We start from the raw sequence: 17064 nt of genomic DNA on the forward strand, positions 1-17064 counted from the left end.
CGCAAGAATAGATTATTAAAAGCTGTCAGGGAGAAAATACAGATCACTTATAAAGGAAAACCTATCAGAATCACAGCAGACTGCAGACTTCTACAAGAAATACAAAGAAGACCTAATGCCGACATTCCTCAAACTATACAATGAAATTGAAAGAGAAGCAATCCTTCCTAAGTCATTCCTTGAAGCAAATATTAACTCTAGTACCAAAACCTGAGAAAGACCCAACTAAAAAAGAGAACTATAGACCGATCTCCCTAATGAACACAGATGCAAAAATCCTCAATAAAATATTGGCAAATAGGATGCAGCAAATCATCAAGAAGATTATACACCATGACCAAGTGGGATTCATCCCAGGAATGCAAGGATGGTTCAACATACGTAAATCAATAAATGTAATCCACCATATCAATAAAGCCAAAAGTAAGAATCACATGATCATTTCTATAGATGCAGATAAAGTGTTCGATAAGGTCCAACATTTATTCATGATAAGAACTTTACAGAAAATTGGAATAGATGGTCTTTACCTCAAAGTAATAAAGGCCATTTATGACAAACCAACAGCCAGCATCATAATAAATGGCTAAAAATTGAAAGCCTTTACTTTAAAATCAGGCACAAGACAAGGATGTCCTTTATTACCACTCCTATTTAATATAGTACTGGAAGTACTCTTCAAAGCAATTAGGCAAGAGAGATAAATAAAAGGGGGTAAAGATAGGAAAAGAAGAAGTTAAATTATCATTGTTTGCAGATGACATGATACTCTACATAGAAGACCCCCTAAACTCCTTTGAAAGACTCTTAGATACAATAAATAAATTCAGTAATGTGGCTGGATACAAAATCAGTACTCAAAATCAATAGCATTCCTATACACGAACAAAAAAATCACAGAGAGGGAAATAAGAGAAACTATACTCTTGACATTAGCAAGCAAAAAAATGAAATATTTAGGAATTACTCATATGAAAGAAGTGAAAGACTTATACAGTGAAAATTATAATACACTGAAAAAAGAAATTGAAGATGATCTCAGAAAATGAAAAGACACCCCCTGCTCATGGATAGGAAGAACAAACATTGTGAAAATGGCCTTTCTCCCAAAACTGTTATGCAGATTCAATGCAATCCCAATAAAAATACCATCAACATACCTTATAGATCTAGAGAAATCACTCCTAAATTTCATCTGGAGTGAGAAGAGACCTAGAATAGCAAAGGCAATTCTAAGCAGCAAATGCAAGGCAAGAGGCATTACAATCCCTGACTTGAAGTTATACTACAAAGTAACAGTAGTAAAATCAACATGCTCCTGGAATCAAAATAGAGCAGAAGATCAATGGAATAGATTAGAAGATACAACCACAACTACAAACACACTCAACCACCTTATCTTTGATAAAGGAGCCAAGCAGGTTCACTGGAAGAACGACAGTCTCTTTAATAAATGGTGCTGGAAAAACTGGCTCTCCATTTGCCGAAAACTAACGCTAGACCCATGTCTATCAACATGTACTAAATTAAAATATAAATGGGTCAAAGATCTGAATATTAAAACAGAAACACTAAATCTATTGGAAGACAAATTGGGTAGAAACCTTGAAGACATAGGAGTAGGTAGAGAATTCATGAACAGGACTAAAACCGCACAGGAAATACTTCTCAGAATCAATAACTGGAGCCACTTCTTATTAAAAAGTTTCTGCATGTCAAAAGAAATCTCCAGCAGAGTGAAAAGAAAACCCACAAACTGGGAAAAGATTTTAGTGAACTCTCTCTCAGACAAGGGACTCTTGTCTAAAACATATAAAGAATTAAAAAAAAAAAAAAAAAAAAAACTCAGACCCCTAAAATTCAAAGATCCAATCCAAAAATGGGCATTTGAGATGAATACACACTTCTCAGATGAACAAATGCAAATGGCAAATAAATACATGAAAAAATGCTCATCATCATTGGTCATTAGATAAATGCAAATTAAAATCACACTGAGATACCATCTCACTCCTGAAAGAATGGCCAGGATCAAGAAAACCAACAACAAATGTTGGAGAGGCTTTGGGGAAAAAGGAACTCTCCTGCACTGTTGGTGGGAGTGTAGACTGGTGCAGCCTTTGTGGACGTCAGTCTGGAGATTTCTCAAAAAGCTGGGATTGGAAGTCCCATTTATTCCAGTTATTCCAATTCTAGGCATATTCCCAGAAGAACTGAAAGCATCATACCACAGTGATATATGTGCACCTATGTTTATAGCAGCCCAATTTGTAAACGCCAGATCTTGGAAGCAACCCAAGTGTCCATCAACTGAGGAATGGATAAAAAAGTTGTGGTATTTCTATGCAATGGAGTATTATTCAGCTATAAAGAAGGATCACATTGAGATATTTATCAATAAATGGGCGCAGCTTGAGACCATACTCATAAGTGAAATAAATCAATCTCGCATGTGTGAATATGGAATAGTTTCCCTAATGTAAGTAATGATTCAAATATATAAAAATATGTGGTAATCATGATTCCCCATTATGTGGCCTTGAAGCCTTATAAAGTTTTCACTCATTAATTGGAAAGGCTTTATTCTGGGCTTCTTGATATGGAAATATTTGAAGCTATAGTATATGAAGTTTTATTCAAATATTTCAAGGAAAAAGACACTCTGGTAACTACTGTTAAGTCGGGTTATTTGGTGGTGAAGCACTAGGTTGCTTAAACAGTCATGCTTTGACCTGTATTGTTATATTGTTATGTCCTGTTTTTTCTCAATCTCTCCCTTATTCATTAAAAAAATTATTTAGTTATTTTTTATGTTTTTTTTAATTAAGGGGAAAATTTTTAAAAAATTAGCAGAATATATAATTGTAACTTTTTTTTTGATTTTGTATTAACTTGTTTTGAAGTCCTGTAATACTCCCACTATCTTGTTTTGACTGATGAGACTCTGTTCCGTTCTGTATGATAGTATCAAGTTTGAGGATATAGGCAACTACTTTGAAGGCGAATAAGATTCACTAAGATGCCCATTCTGGTTTGACTATTGTCTCCTTTGGAAGTCCTGTAATGTTTACAATGCCTAAGTTTTATTGGTCTTGTTCTCTACTGTTTTGTTCAACTTTATAATATCTAATGAGATAGACAATTCTTTTTAAGGAAACAAGAGACATTGTTGATAATCATTGTTGATAAACTTGTACTCTGTTTTACATCATGTGCTATGTCTATCCTTGGTTTTGAGTGACAGCTTTGTTTTGCCATATTTTACTTTGTTCTATCCCCCACCAAAAAAGTAATAAGAACTCAGAAGTAATAAAACCCAAAATGTGTAAATTTTGTTGTAAAAAAGATAGGGAAAAAAAGAGCTCTAAAGGATACAACAGCAAGTGTGTTTAGGGGTGTTAAATAGCTGACCATATTAATGTTTTTGGTTGGATCATTGAACACAACTGTTTGCAGTCTCACTGTTTGAATGTCCACTTTGTATGCTTTGATACTGTGATTTGAGCAACTATCTCTAAGATGATAATATGTAATCTATTAACTGGTGATTTCTTACTGTTTTTCTTTTTTGTTTTGTTTTTTTCTCTTTTTCCTTTTAGATAAAATTTAAAAAAGAGTAAAGTTGAAGACATTTAAATATATGTAAAATTGTTGTTTCCAGATATATTGATATTTATATAATAAGTAGTGAGAAAATAACAGTAAAAATTAATGAGATAGCTTCTATGGTCTGTCTCAATGTTGAGTTTCCATAAAATTTTTGTAACAAGAATCTAACAATCAATGTGTTATTATTATGTGAGACTTTTGGAAAGTGGTAAGATCTTGTAAATGGATTCCTATAAATACTATTAGTTCTCTCAGAAAGAATTCCAGAGTGTTGACTTACCCATTTTCTGCATGAGACTGCAGGAAGGTGATCTTCACCCGTTACCAAATCTAGTCACTATTATTATTATTATTATTATTATTATTATTATTATTATTATTTGAGACAGCATCTTGCTATATAGTTTAGACTGGCCTAGACTAGCTTTCCAGCCTAAGCTGCCCTCAAACACATGGCAATCTTCCTGGTTCAGCTTCCTGAGTGTTGGCATTATGGGCATGTGTCATTGTATCTGCTTCTGGTCATATGTTTATCTTTGATTTTGGAGTTTCCAGAAATGTAAGAAACAAATCTCTATTGTTTGTAAGTCACCCCATATATAATATTTTCTTATAACAGCTTAAATGCACTAAGAAGTAGGGAAATATTATAGAATATGATTTGATTATCAAAATTACAGATATTTACTGAATTTTTTTCTAAAATTGATTTATTATATTTCTGATATCATTTCAGGAAAACTTGATTTTAGTTCCTAAAGAAGCAGAAAAATCAAACCGTAGAAAAGCTCACAAATTTTAACCTTATTAACAAATCACAATTTCAAAGAAATTTTAATCTTGAATGTAACTACTGTAAAACTGGAGTTTGTCAATATGTTTAGAGCACAGGAAAGAAAATCTATCATCTGTTTATCTATCTATATTTTTATCTCTCTATCTATCTAATCTGTAGACCTAGTTTGATAATGAACTATAGAGTAGAAGATGATAAGGAAGTGAAGTGATTTTCAGATGGCTTGTGTAATACCCAGTGGCTAAAAGGTATTTATTGATTGTTTAAAATGACAATTAAGTAACTTTGTGTGATTCTTACTGCAGACTTACATGTAAAAGTTTCTTGTTTTAAAAAGAAAAATAAAACACCTTATAAAATTAAGATTGTTTACAAATTTAAATAAATAAGTAGCTCATTAAACAATTATAAATTTATATTAAACATCAAGCCTAAAATCACAATTAGATTAAAATATACATTTAATACCCAGCCTCATTCTCTCATTAATTTTAGCCTTAAATTAATAAAATATTTCTTACTACATGAGAATTACAGTTAAAAATTAAATATTTCTTCTGAAATATATTAAGATATCACCATATATGTAATTAGACTGGCCATCAACAAATAAATAAATGTGTATGCTCAGCCAAATTGGATATATATATATATGTGAGGGAGTGATTTTTGAGAGAGAAACAGGCAGAGAGAGAGAGAGAAGAAATCAATGACATGACTAAATACTTTATGTGTGAATATTTCCACATTGAAAAACAGGACACTGTTAATACAAAGCCATAGGGGCTAATGAAGAAAAAAGACATCTGCTTGTTCAAAAAATATTTAAATAAATCTTGTTGGTTAATACAGTTGGAAATTTAAAAGCAGATCACATATTTGAATTCATATTTGGTATTTAATTCTCCTACACCAAAATTCAGTATTATGCTCCAAGACTGTATTGCTTCATCTATCATTAACCAATGTGATTATTATATTTGCAAAGCAAGTGCAAGGCAATTTAACTACAGATGCATATGCACCTGCATTTTCTACATATTCACTCCAAAAATAGTATGATAACACTGCTTAGATGGCTGGAACACAAAACAACAACAACAAAACTATTATTGTCACTCATACAAAGCTGAAACATTAATTGTGGTGTTTTTGTGTGTGTTGTTTTAGTGATATGTATATTTAGCTAATTATATATTCAGTGGTTGAAATCAAATAATTCTCTCCTGGGTAACATTTTTGGGTACTTTTAGAAGCCTTATTTGGGGAAGTAGAATTACAATAGAGAACAAACAAACAAACAAAAAAACAAAACAAAACAAAAAAAAAACAAAGCAATGCTTCTTTGTTTAAAGAATAAGCACCTTCTTACTTAAACATGATTGAGAGCAGTAATTCTCTAAGAATGAAAGAAGTGTAAAATTCATGTATATATTTTGACTGACAATTTAAAATTAATTTAAAGAAATCTAAAATTCAGTAAAATCAAAAACTATTTGAGAATATAACTTTTTTAAAAAAAATTGGAATAAGTAGTTTAAATGTTGTATTAAGTGAAATTATATTTTGTTCTGCTAGCAATTTAAAATTAAAACACCATATTAAATAATCAGTGAAAACTGACTCATTATTTAGAATCTTATTAAATGTGATCATAACCTGTAAAACCAACATGTTTTTTGACAAAATTTAGATTTTCCACTGCTAAACTATTTAGTCAATGAGAAAAATAAGTAACTAAATCATAGCACTACTTGTGATTATCTAGAGAATGTACCATGCAGTAACTGATACCTCCTGTGATGATAAATCATGTTTTCCAGTGGACAATATTAGCGTCAGAAAGCAAGAAAAATATTTAAATTTCATTTGTGAAACATTTCTAAATGACAACTAAAGTTTGCTTTTTTAAGATTTTGAACGCCTTGTTTCAAGATCAGATTTTCTTTTAAGTTGAACAGTAATTTATGGCCTACCCTTAGCTAATTAGCTTACAGTTTGACTATCTCTTCTGAAATGACAGGAAGCAAGCTATTAATAATAGGTTTAAACACAATCTGATGGCAACATCAATAATTTTACTGCCATTTTCTCAATAAATTCCAAATCATAAAAGCTTACATATGCATTTTGGAAGTAGGACAAGTTTTATATCCATTAAAATAGAGACAACACATTGATTGCCTGCTATGACATTATTGAAATAGCCTGATGAGACGGCTCTAGGGGAATAATGTTCACATAAAGTAGACATTCAACTGCACAAATCCATCCTCTGAAGGAAGTTATGCATATTTAAATAATATATGTATTTTGAGTTGAAAATTCCAGTACATATACACACATCAGAAACTCAATAATAAATGTTAATTCCGTTTCTGTTTTATTAACTGTAGGTTATTGCCAATAATGATTACATTCATGTATTTAAAATATTCATTATGAGATTAAAATGGAACTGATATTCCATTTTGGGGGAAGAAAGAGAAAAGTGCCAAAGTTTATAATTTGTTGGTTAAAAGTGACTAAAATTCATATTTTTCATATAGATTAGAAATGTGTTGTTTATATGAATTATGGGGAGGAAGGTCATATTCATAAGTACAGATTTTTAAAAAGTAGGTATACTTGGTAATGGTTAGCCTAGGTATGTTCTCATATGAGATTTTCCATTTTCTAGATTAAATAGGACAAAAGTCATCATTTGATAGTCTATTAATATGTTTGAAATTAATAGTTTTTATTTATAATGAATGTAAGAATAGTTACATAATTTTATCCCTAGCAAATACATGTGCATAGATATTGGCACTGAAGAGGTACCTGACAGCATTGAGCCCACTACCAGTAGACGTGCAGAAGGAAGAGGGGTAAGAAGTTTTATTATACTTGCAAGAATATGACCAGAAAGATCCACTGTGGGATCAAATTTGATATGAAGAAATATTAAAATATGTAGTTCCTTTCACATCATTGTGACAAAATACCCGACATAAGCAAATTAAGTTTGGCTAACACTTTTTGCAGGATTTAGTCTCTGGTTGAATCCAAGACAGAAACAGCATGATGGAAAGGCCTGTCAGAGAAAAGCTACCCACATCACGGAGTTAAGAAGCCAGGAGAAAGGAAGTACTGCATGCAAGAAAACATCTTCTTTGGTCATGCATTCCCCTTTAAAAAAAAAAAAAATTGTTCATTTATTCAAAATTACTTTATTGAGACAGGATGATAGAACAAGACAGAATGAGGCCTAGGAGGATGTCTTTGGACACGGGATGGAACCCATATCCAGTGATGACAGGGGTCTCTCTTTCCCTGATTCTGGCCAAGGAAGTGAACACAAAGCAGCAGGGAGGAGATGGGGGTGGGGACAGCCCTCTGAGTGCTCCTGGATGTGAGGTGCTCCTGGTGAGAGCTGTCTCCAAGCCCTGTGGCCAATGTGCCACTGACAAACAGGGAGCACAGGTGTATGTCCGATGGCTCCCTGGTCCTCCTATAGGCTTGTAGCAGTGGTCAGTGGCATGAGCAATGAAATTGGGGAAGCCCAGGATAAGCAGATTATTCCAGATGTTTCAGTAGTTTAGAAGTACAACGAAGGACAAGGTGGACATTGCGGGGAGTTGAAAAGTGCTCTCCAGGCCCACAGGACCTCCTGGGCCTCGGACCCAGCGTCTGTCCATTTTGCCCGTTCTGCTCACCCAGGATCCTCAGCACAGGCTGGTCCTCCTTGATTGTTGCTGCCTAACTTCACCTCTAAACAGCATATTTAGCTACCAGACAAGTTAATGAATAAATCCACTGATGACTAAAGCATTACCACAATTAAATCACTTTCCAAACTCATGAGACTTTGGGGTGATGTATTAGGTCCAAACCACAGCAGTGTATGAGATTTTGAACAATGATAGATAGTGGAAGCCATGAGATATGCTGGGAAGAAATTAAATATTTAAATATTTTTGAAGCACTGTATGTAGAGGAAATGGACAGGAGTGACAGGACTGAGTGTTGTAGGGTTAAATACTTGCATCCAAGATTTCAGAAGTGTTGTAAATAATGATCATGCTATATTAGCATGTTCTCAGATCAGTTCAATAGTTATGTCTAGTATTTCTAAACAAGACTGAATAGAAAACACAACAGTAAAAGAGAAAATAGCAAATAAGAGGAATTGTGCAGTTTACCTTTTTTATGAATATTGTTTTATTAGCTCATGTTTACAGTACAAAACGTTTACATGTCTCATATGGTGTTGGTACATGTATGTGACACATTTTCATTCCCTGTTCATCCCCTTTCCCTCTCTTCTCTCACTCCTCCCTTCATGTTTGATCCCCTTCATATTGAGAAAGATCTATCTTCCTACTGCCTATTATCATTTTTTGTGCTTCATTAATAAATTTGATTTTTCATATAAGAGAAACCATGTGACATTTAAACTCGTGTGACACTTCACTTATCATTATGGTCACAAGGTGTAGCCATTTTCCTATGAATGATGAGTTTATCATCGTTTATGGAACAGTAGTACTCTGTCAAAATTAACGGGAAGGCATAAGTATGTTGTATAGATCATTTTCCTTCACACATGTATGGCTTCCTCCAATATCAGTATCTCTCACAACGTGGTGCATTTGTTAAATTCAATAAACCTACATTGATACATTATCATCACTCAAAACCAATTGCTTACATTAGAGTTCACTCTTGCTGTGGAGCACTCGGTCGGTTTTGATTACTCTATAATGACATGTATTCTCCATCATACATCTGTGAAGCACAATTTTAAACAATCTAAACCATGGAAACCACTTATCATTTGGTTTTCTTAGATTTGTCATTTTCAAAGGTAATACAGCTCGAACCATACAGTATATTGCCATTTCATATTGTCTCTTTCCCTTAATAAAATTCCCCTACGCTTCCACCCATGTCATTCAGTGCCTCATACTTTATTTCATTTAAGTGTTCAATACACCCCGCTGTCTACATGTACCTATTTATTTATATCACTATTAAAGTACAACTTGGAAGTATATAAGTTTTGGCAATTAGGATAAAAATGAAATTTTTGGGTGTGTAGTGTGGGTAAATACCAAAGACTGTATGGTAAAAGTCGTTTTAGTTTTGTAAAAATTGCTGAAATACTTCATTTTGCATTCTCATAAGCAAAAATGAGGTCCTGTTATTCTATATTCTTACCTGTATTTTCTGTCATTAATGCCCCAGAAATTTGGCCTTTCTAGTAGGTATGTAGTGGTCTTGTATTATGGCTTGAATTTGGAACTGTCTGATATAATGTAGTGTATTTTATATGCTTATTTCCTATTTCTGTCTCTTCTTTGATGAGTTATGGGTTCCATACCTAACTCACTTTAAAATTGTGTTGATTTTGTAATTGATATTGACTTTTAATGAAAAATATATACATACATATCTATCATCTGTCTGTATATCTATTAGTGTGAATAACTGAGTGTGCATGTGTATCCTAATCATGTTATATAACTATGGAATGAATTTTAAAAAATATACTTCTCAGTATGATTTCACATAGTTTGGAAGAAATTAAATCACTGAAAGCAGAAACTAGGTTACTGTCTTTGTATCCAGCTATATTGCTGCATTTATTTATTATATCTAGTAGTGTTTCAATCGAGTTTTGAGGGTCTTCCACATAGAATTTCATGTCATCTGAGAATAATGATAATTTAACTTCCTCTTTTCCTGTCTTTACCCCTTTTGTTTCTGTCTCTTGCCTAATTGCTCTGGCTAGTATTTCCAATACTATTTTCAATAGGAGCAATGACAAGAGACATCCTTGTCTTGTCCCTGATTTTAAGATAAAGACTTTTTCAGATTTTGGCCATTTAATATGATGCTGGCTGTTGGTCTGTCATAGATGGCCTTTATCATCTTGAGGTAAAGACAACTGATTCCAATTTTCTGTAAGGTACTTATAATGAATGAGTGTTGGAACTTATCAAAAGTTTTTTTTTTTTTTTTCTGCATCTATAGAAATGATCATGTGATTTGTACTTTTGGCTCTATTTCTATGGTGGATTACATTTATCAATTTACATATGTTGAACCATCTCTGCATGTAAATCCCACGAGGTCATGGTGTATAATCTTCTTGATGATTTTCTGCATCCTTTTTGCTAATATTTTATTGAGATTTTTTGCATGTATGTTCATAAGGGAGATTGGCCTGTAGTTCTGTTTTTTGTTGGGTCTTTCTTAGGTTTTTGTCCTACAGTAATATTTGCTTCCAGGAATGACTCAGGAAGAATTGCTTCCCGTTCGATTTCACTGAAAAGTTGGAGGATTGTTGGCATTAAAACTTCTTTGTATTTCTTGTAGAATTCCACAGTGATTCCATCTGGGCCTGGGCTCTTCTTTATAGGTAAGGACTTAATTACATTTTCAATTTCATTAATAGAAATTGGGTTATTCAGCAGTTGTACATCTTCTTAACCCAGGTTTGGTAGTTCATACATTTCTAGGAATTTGTCCATTTGTTCTGTGTTATTGAATGTACGAAAGTAGAAGGTTTTGAAATAGGTGATTATGAGCTTCTGTATTTCCACGGAGTCTGTAGTGATTTCATGTTTTTCATTCCTTATTGCATGAATCTGAGTTTTTCCTTTCCTTTTTAAAATAAGTTTGGCTATGAGTTTATCAATTTTATTTATTTATCTTTCAAAGAACAAACTTTTATTTATTGATTCTTTGGGTTGTTTTCTTAGTCTATATTGTATTAATTTCTTCACTGATTTGTATAATTTCCTCCCTTCTTTTGGCTTTGGGCTTGACTTGCTCTTCTTTTTCTAGATGTTTAAGGTTTAGCATCAGGTTGCTTATTTGTGTCCATTCTGTTTTCCTGTGGTGGGAACTCGGTGCAATAAATTTTCCTCTCAGGACAACCTTCATTGCATCCCATAGATTCTGGTGAGTTGCATTTGTATTTTCTTTTGCTTATAGGTATTGTTTAATTTCTTTTTAAAATTTCCTCAGTGATCTACTGATTGCTCTAGAGTGTATTATTCAATTTCCATGTGTTTGTGTGATTTTTCTGGTTTCTTTTATCACTAATTTCTTGATTTATTTTGCTATTATCCAATAATGCATGGGATAATTTCAATTTTTTTGCATTTACTTAAATATGTCCTGTGGGCTAGTATATTGTTAATTTTACAGAATATCTCATGTACTGCTAAGAAGAATGTGTACTCTGTTGTTGTTGGATGGAACACTCTGTATATGTTTATGAAGTGCATTTGTTCACAGGTATGATTCAGTTCTGTTATTGCTTCGCTGATTTTCTGTCTGGTTGATATGTACCATTGTGTCAAAGGTGTGTTAATTTATCCTGTTATAATTATGTTATTGCTTATTTGATTTTTCATTTCTGTTGATACTTGCTTTGTATAGCTTGGTGCTCTGAAATTTGGTGCATATATATATTTAAGATTATTACCTCTTCCTCTTGAAGTTTTCCCCTAATTAATATGTAGTGACTTTTTTATGTCTTCGGACCATTCTTGGTTTGAAGTTCACATTGTCTGAAAACAGAATAGCTACTGCCTTTTTTTTTTTTTTTTTTTTTTTTTTATTTTTGGTTCTTGTTGCATGAAGCACTGTTTTCCATTCTTTGACTATCAGTCTATGAGTTTGCTTATGGGTTAGATGGGTTTCTTGTAGACAGTATATGGTTAGATGTTGTTTCTTGATCCATTCTGCCAGTCCGTTTCATTTAATGGGTGAATTGAGACCATTTTCATTAATGCTTATAACTGTTATATATTGATTTGTTGTTGACATGTTATCGATGTGCTGCTGTATCTTTACCTTTCCATTCTGTTTAATTGTCTGCCTTGCTTAGTGTTTTTTTTCCTATGTGTTTCTAGACTGTCTTTCAGTATACTTTGCAAGGTTGGTTTGGTGATCATGAAGTTCTTCAGCTGTTCTTTGTCATGGAAGTATCTTATTTCTCCATCCATTTTGAAGGACAGTTTTGCAGGGTACATCAGTTTGTGATGGAAGCCATTTTGCTTTAGGATCTGAAATACTTAACTGCATGTTCTTCTTGACTTTATTGTTTGTGGTGAGAAGTCTGCTGTGATTATGATAGTTCTTCCTTTTTAGGTAATCTGTCTTTTCTCTCTAACAGCTTTTAATATTCTGTTCTTATGTTGGATTTCTGGGATGATGATTATTATTTGTCTGGGTATAGTTTTATTTTGGTTATGACTATTTGGGGTTCTATATGCTTCACTAATCCATATGTCTGTTTCCATTCTCATGTTTGGGAAATTTTCAGCTATTACTTCGGTAAATAGCCTCCTGATATCATTTTGGATGTTCCCTTCTTTTTCATTTATCCCTGTCAATCATATATTTTTTTTCTTTGCATCATCTTGCAATTGTTGAATTGTTGTTTCCTGATTCCTTGTTACTTTTAAAAGATCTTTCCTTTCCTGTTCACTAGCTGCAATCTTGTTTTTGAGGTCTGAAATTCTGTCTTGACTTTCATTGAGGCAGTTTTGACAACTTTCAATGGAGTTCTTGATTTCCTGTATATCTCTTTGGATCTGTTTCATGAATCTGTTTGTTTCATATATTGTTGATCCAGGGATTCTGTCATTTTGCATTGTTCCTCTAATTTTTTAACTGTGTCTTCTTTAGATGTGTTCTGCATTTCTTTCCTACTTTTATCATTCCTTCCTTTACCTGGGATATTATTTCTAATTTGAGTTTCTTCATAGCTTCCGAGATTTGCTTCCATATTTCAGTTGCTATCATTTCAGGCATTTCAGGTATATGGCTTATAGTTTCTATGTACGTGGATTCTAGGCTTTCTTGGGATGGGCTGGAGGTTGAGATTGCATTTTGGTCTCTTGTCAGTTTCCTATATTTTCATGTTTCTAAAGGTGTTCCAAGGCTTCCCCTGAGTGTGTTGGAAATCACCTCCTACACCCTTGGCTTCTGGGACTGAATGGATGTTGCTGAGCATGGCCCAGTCAGGCCTGCATGGCCTCCTTGCCAACTAGAGTGTTCCAGGAAGCTGGGCAGGCTTCTAACTAATGTGGGTGATGGTCTAAAGCTCTTCCTTGGCTAGGATTGACACGCTGGAACTCACTTGTGTGCCCTCAGCTACCAGAATGGAATGAAAGTCACTGGTTATGATCTAGTCATGCTCCTGAAACCTGAAGAACCTAATCCAATGTGTCTGGAAACTAGGTGGGCACTTAACCACTGGGAACAATGGTCTTAAACTCTCCCTGGGCCTGTGCCATATGAACTGGGACTCACCTTGCAGGGCCTCAGCCCCCCAGGTTGAAAAGAGGTTGCTGGATGTCTGCATTACTATCTTGTCTTCTCTTTCATTGTAAAGATTTAAGATCATAATACTCTGAAAGAACTGTGCTTACTGAATCAATTATGATGAACAAATTGTGATATAAATTAATTTTTAAATTTTTGTGATAATTCTTAGCACTCTATGATAATATTTAATTTTTAATTATTCATCATTGTACAATGATCTAATAATACATTCATTGCATAACAACAGGTGACATGTAAAGAAAATGCTCTTTCATATTCTCTGTGAAAATAAGTGTATCGATTCTCTATTTATTTTGGTTCCAAAATGTATGTACACTTTTTAGTACTTTTCTAGAAAACTCATCTATGAGTGATAAGTCATTTGACACCTCCTCCTGTCCTAATAGGTTATATATCCTCATATTATTTATAGTACTTTTTGCTCTATATTTTTCATTAGTCAGTAATTATATTTATTGCTTGATAAAATTTATCATATTTTCATAATCGTTCATTACTCTACTTTTATGTTTTATGGATATACACTGAATTAATATTGTTTCTTAAGTTTAAAATGTGTTATAGAACATTTTATACCATCTTACACCTTTAAAATAGTCTTTATTCTTCTTATGTATGAACTGAATTGTAAGTATTACATTCCTAAAGTACAATTTTAAAAATCTGATTTTTGATATTTTTATCTTCAAGAAAACATTATTTTCAGTTATTTTTGTTTCAAGTAGCTAATGATCCTAGTTTTTCAATCTTCTTATGCTTGTGTTTTAGATGGTTGAAGTGAAGAAGTTACTGTCTGGGTTTTTTAAACCTTATTTCAAATTATTTTAAATTGGTTTTATTGTACTGCAATTTAAAATGTTATTATGTCAATACCAGTGCACTAATGTTATGACACATATCTTATCCAAAATCTACACTGTGTATTTCCTCTCTACTCTGTGCATTTACCCTATCAAACTGGCAAATGTACATATCATCTTTTCTACTTTCATGTTTTGACCCCCAAAGTGTTTTTGTGTCAGTTTTTAATCCAAAATATGAATAAAATAAAAATGTTGCTTATTTAGGAAAATTTGTAGAATCTTGTATTTATTAAGTGTTTTACTGGCTAAAAATAACTTACCTTTAGAGAAATAATTCAATCTCTACCCTGTATACACTGAAACAAATTGCTAAAAACAGAGACTGTAGTCTTGTCTATGGAATTCAAAAAATGCTCTGCATTTTGATAGTCATGTATACATCTTCTATCACTAAAAAAATTGCAAAATATTAATGTTTAATTAAGTGCAGATTTTCTCTGTGCCATGACATATAAAATATCTGCCTTACTTCTTTAATAGTGTTCATTCCTTTCTTCTACTTTTTCTGCTATTCCTTAAAGCACTATAGTAGTCATAGAAACTGTTTTGAAGAACACTTTGGTTTTGGTTGGTGGTGAAAAATTTTCAGATGAGTGACTAAAATAGGTACCAATCTGTCAAATAACTTTGCTTTGTTATTAACCGGTCTTATTTTCTGCTTGATATTTCTGAACATTCTAAGTATCTAAGGATTTTCCATTTAAGCTTTTCATGTGTATTTATGCTCTGACTCTAGTAAGCATAAGCTGTTTGTCTTTATCCTTCTAATGATTTACTTAATATTTAACCTAAGGCATGACATTTTTCTGATTTTCTAGAAGTGATAGAATTAAATAGCCTCCCATAGAATCCCTACAGTGTAAGAGATAAAAGATATCTTCAGAGAATGGACTTCTGGCAGATAGAGCATTATAACATACAGAAAATAATACATAAAGTAGACTAATTGAAGATAAAAGGCCGAGTACCATTGTGATAGATAAGTACTAAATATACATACCCAGAATAAAATACAGGGAAAATGAAAGGATATTGAAAAAAAAAAAGTAAATGGATATAACATTAGTATCTGGGTGAAATTAAATAAAATACCATATTTTTCATAAATCTATATGTATAGCTGAATTTAAAAACCCTACTAACGTTAAAGATATGGATTTTTAAAATTTTCATTTTAAGAGAACAAAACAAAACAAAATGAAACAGAAGGCTATCAAAACAAAACAATGAAAGTATTACAGGACTCCAAAGCAAGACAATAGGAAATCAACAGTGGCTACCATAATGACTCATGTTATCTTCAGAACAGCTGCCAATACCATCAGATGTAATAAAAGCAAACTAAACAGAACACAATAAAACCAGTCAAAGTAAAACAATGGTAATGATACAGGACTTCAAACAAGATAATAGGAAATCAACAATGGCTATCATAATGACTCATTTTACCTTCAAAACAGCTGCCCATACCATCAGATGTAATAAAATCAAACAAAACAGAAAAAAAAATAAAAATAAAAACCAAACCAAACAATGAAAATGATACAACACTTCAAAACATGATAAAAGAAAATTAATAATGGTTACCACATTTCCTTATTAGACATTTCCTCCCCTTTCACTTTTACAATGCATGTTGCACATTTTGGAACCCACTAACTCCTTCAGTTTTTTATAGTAGGGAGAAAACACTGTTTTGACTCATATGATTCCAATCATGAGTATAATTTCAAGTTGCATCCATTTATGTACAAGAACCTCAAGGTTATCCTCTGTAACTGAATTGCTTTCTATTATATAAAAATACCACAATTTTCTAGTCCATGATTGGTGGGCAAACTATCCCTGTATTTTTTTTTTTGAGTCCCTGTCACATGGAGCATTGTCTTGCCTTCTCTAACCTTCTGTCCATGAATTTTATTTTGAGTCAAATGTGTTTCTTGTATGCAGCATATTGATTAATCTTGTCTCCTGATTCACTCTACCCAAGCTTCTTTATATTGGTGAGTTGAAGCACCCACATTAATTGTTACAATTGTCATGCATTGGCTTATCTCCTGCTATCTTCCTGCTATTAATTCCCCACTTTTCTCCTCCATTCAATTGTCTATTCTGTTTGGTAATCCCCTTCTGCTACTGCTCCTGGAATCATGGTCATTTTTATCACTCTAGAATATACTTTAGTATTCTTTGTAGGGCTGATTTAGTAGTCATGAATGTTTTCAGGGGTTCTTCATCATGAAAGTATTTTATTTCTGCATTAATTTTGAAGTATAGTTTTGCAGGCTACATAATTTGGGTTGGAAGTTGTTTTCATTGAGAACTTGAAACACTTCACTCCAAGGTCTCTTTGACTTGCTGGTTTGTATTGAGAAGTATGTCACAATTCTGATAGATTTTCCTTTAGAGGTGATCCATTTGTTTTCTTTAACAGTGTTTAATGGC

Source organism: Cavia porcellus, unplaced genomic scaffold (genome assembly GCF_034190915.1).
Source record: "Cavia porcellus strain 051 isolate PalLab524CR breed Dunkin Hartley unplaced genomic scaffold, mCavPor4.1 scaffold_29, whole genome shotgun sequence".
Taxonomy (NCBI): domain Eukaryota; kingdom Metazoa; phylum Chordata; class Mammalia; order Rodentia; family Caviidae; genus Cavia; species Cavia porcellus.